The following is a 3,950-nucleotide window of genomic DNA, read 5'->3' on the forward strand; positions in this document are numbered from 1 at the left end:
CTCTGATCACAAATGCAGACATGGTTTTATGTTTACGCGGCGCGATGCAACGCAACGTGTAAAAAGACAGTATAAGTCATTATAATACGTAATTATGTCCCCATTGGATGCAACAAATGCCAAATGTTTTTGTCTCATCGTGCCGGGACATGGCATCACAGTATGGTAAGGGCCGTAACATTTCCGTCACATGCTTGAGGCATTCGGCCAATCACAAAGCACTGGATAGCTGGCCAATCAGAGCACACCTCGCTTTTCAGAACGATGAGCTTTGTACTAGATCGCTGGCCAATCAGAGCACACCTCGCTTTTCAGACCGATGAGATTTGTAAAAATCGACGCGTTTCAAAAAGGCGGGGCATAAAGTAGAAACAATAATGTACAGTATGTACAAGTTTTTAACCTTAAACCGCATAAACACATTTCATTACACCAAATACACAAAATAATGTTATTTTTAGCGACATCATATGACCCCTTTAAGATAAATAAAGTTTGGTTCTACACCAGAAACACAAACTATCTCTAATGCTTACAAGAATACATCTTTAAATATAATTAGAGGTACAATTAATCCTCGTTTTGTACTTCTAATTCGTGACCATTGTTTTTTTTTTTATCTCTCCCCTGCGCTTCCGCGTTCGTCATTTCTGAGCAGCGCATGCGCAACACCGACGTCCTACGTCATTCCCCCGAAGCTGCTTCCGTGTACAACAGTGAGCACAAGCTAGATTAAATTGATTATTACTAGTGGTGTCAAAATTAGCGCGTGAATGCGGGCGATTAATTTTTTCAGTTTGACGCGTTAAAAATATTTAACACAATTAACGCAGGGGCGGTGCTAGGGTTGGCCACCCCACTCACAACTGCTGCTTCTGTCACTTTTTCTCTCGACAAGAAGTGCCAAACGACTGAGAACGGGAGACGACCACTGAAAAATAGGCGAATCAGAACATAACACCGACTGTGATGTTACAGTCGGGATCACTAATAGTTACGCCCCCACATTTGCATATACCCGCCCATGTTCTATGCCAGCTTAGATTGTGATAGACCAGATATATTTTATAATGTAGACTTGTCTTGTGCATCCTGAAAGAATTAAACTGATTGTAGAATACACAGTATGTGAAATTTGGTCCAATTCGCTTGTGCCATTTTGTATATTACTACTTAGAAAAACATAAAAATGAAACATAATTCAATTAATAATCAATTAAAGTGCTTATGGCACAGAGTAATGTAGGATTCTGGGGTTAATGTGTTTTATAAAGCCTGTTTTTGCAAAGGAAACTCACAATGACAAATTTCGATGCAGAAATAGACATTCTGACTCGCTTCACAAACTGATTACAGTTACATTTATTTTGTAATTAAATTACGTAACGCCGTTACATGTAACTAGTTACTCCCCAACACTGCCGCCCATGTTCTATGCCAGCCGCCAGCCAAACCTACACAGCCGAATCATCAGAAGTTCTGCAGGTATTGTGAAGAAACAAGCGAGGATAATAGCGAAAATGGCAGATCAGAAAGTGAAAGTAAAAAGCGATCATGCATTCGAAAGCAGTTTCAATGCCCCGCATATTAATAGCGGCTCCCTGATGTCTGCATTTTATATACAGTATAATTACCCAACGATATAACTGCGAGAGAAAGTATTGAAATATATATTTTCCCTGTGTTTCCTCCCTGCTGTGTGAGCTACTGAAATGATCAATGCATTCTGTGGCACCTTTAAGACCTGAAGTGGGTCAGAAAAGGTAAAAAGAGTTGAGAGAAAACATGATGCATGTCAGATCCGTGTCACGTTCAGCAGCGGAAGCTCTTATGAAATAACAGCCAAAACAACCTAATAACCAGCTGCTATGATGTCTATTATACAGTAATCAAAGGACAAAGAAAAAAAAAAGAGGAAAAAAGAACTTGTATAGCTTTAAGGATTCATCTATATTTAATTTAGAATTTAGTGTTTGATAACTTCAATTTCAAGTTCTGTATATTTCTGCTGAAGGGCACAGGTAAATATGACAAATATAAAAGAAACTTTAATGTTAGGTGGGATTTCAGAAAAAATGTGCGATTAATTAGTTATTTTTTAATTTTTTTAATCGCACTAACATATTTGTAATATAATTTAAATACATAAATGTATATAGACATAAATTAATAAATACATACATAAAACTGCTCCACATAAACTCCATCTTTGCGATTGCTGTAAGTTCACTTATAACATGCATTTAAAAATGCAACAGGACATGCCAAGATAAAATCTCTTTGATTTAATAACTGAAAACAAAAAATAAGGCAGCCAATCATTTTTAACAAATAGATAGATGGATGCATCAGGTACCTTGAAGATGTGTGCTTTCAGGATGTGGTGTCCCAACTCCATAGTCTGCTGTCTGTTTAACTTCCCCTCCTGCCTTGACAACGTGAAGGCCATCAGTGCATGTCCACTCCTGCAGAGAAACAGGTGCATTTATGAAGGAATAAGATGAGAAACAGCACTGAGAAACACACTGATTGCCAGATCCAGCTGATAAAACCCTCCTTCCTGAAACCTGCACAAACTTAATCCTGCTTTTATTTTCTGCTCACTCTTGCTGTTCATCACACAGTATTAATAGTATTATAGCAATTTAATCTATTATTCTCATTCATGTTCTCGATGACAGCCGAAGGGTGAAGGGTGAATTGGAAAGGCCAGTAAGCTTTTTAAAATATGAGACTCTTAACATACTTAGAGTTGTGTTTTTTAACATCAGGTCCTTGACTCATTTGATTGGACTGTCAAAAGTTAAAACCATTTAGATTACAATTAGATTATAAAAAAAGGAAAATATCACTTTTTATTTCCTGGCTTGAGTGGACGCCACTGGCCGAATTAAACATGCAGTGAAAATAAGTGTTTGGTTCACTTTTCATGTCAGTTTCTGCCTTTATAAATTCAGATTTGTTCCACACTTTTAATGAAGGATCAATTGCATGTAATTAAAGGTAAAATCTTCTAATCTCTGAGATGAAACGAGCTTCTCGTGAGGTAAATCTCTGACTAAAAGCTCTGTATAATGTAGTATTTGATGCAAGGCTGTGAAAGCGTCTCTGTGTTGGCGTGCGTTTGGTCCGTCTGGAACGGCGCCCCTGTAAAACACAGGATAAGGATGGAATAGGCTGCTTTAGTGCTTCCCCGGCTCTCGCTGGTGTTAATTAACTGAGCTTCATTAAAAGGCCATGCATGAATGCAGCTGGCTTTGATCAGCACTGCATCTCCTCTACATTAAACTCCTTTCTTTTCTCTCTTTCAGCAGCCGAATAACAAGGCAGGGAAGTCCCTCTTTTTCAGAGCCAACTTTTCTAGTCTGGACCGGGAGAGGGTTCAGGGAGGAGAGTCATCAATAGGATGCCGATGGACCAATCAGAGCGCTTGGACACACCGCAATGAGAACAGGAGAGGAACAGAATTACAGATAAACTGGAGTCCAAGATCAGCATCTCTAGAAAATGAGTAATGAGTGCTGTTTCTTATCCTGTGTTGTCATATTTATTGCAGCAAAAGGAAGTTTCTTTCCTATAACAAAAGAAATCTCTCTCTATATATGTATTTCAGTAAATCAGTATACAAGTTAAAAATATATATATAATTCTAACAGTATAATTTATTCATTAATTTATGCATTACATAATATAATTATAAATTAAATAATTTATAATATGCATTTTAAATTGTATAATATATCCTATTATAATAAATATTATACACATAAACATATACATACATACAGTATACATAAGCAAAAAAGTTACAAATTATAATATGTATATATGTCATTTATATATTAATCAATTATAACGGCATAATTTATTAATTATTTAGACATCAGCCTATTGTAAAAAAAAAAAGATATACTTATGTAATTTATATATCCCCTGAAAAGATCACTACC

Source organism: Sinocyclocheilus anshuiensis, unplaced genomic scaffold (assembly GCF_001515605.1).
Source record: "Sinocyclocheilus anshuiensis isolate Anshui unplaced genomic scaffold, SAMN03320099.WGS_v1.1 scaffold609, whole genome shotgun sequence".
Classification (NCBI taxonomy): domain Eukaryota; kingdom Metazoa; phylum Chordata; class Actinopteri; order Cypriniformes; family Cyprinidae; genus Sinocyclocheilus; species Sinocyclocheilus anshuiensis.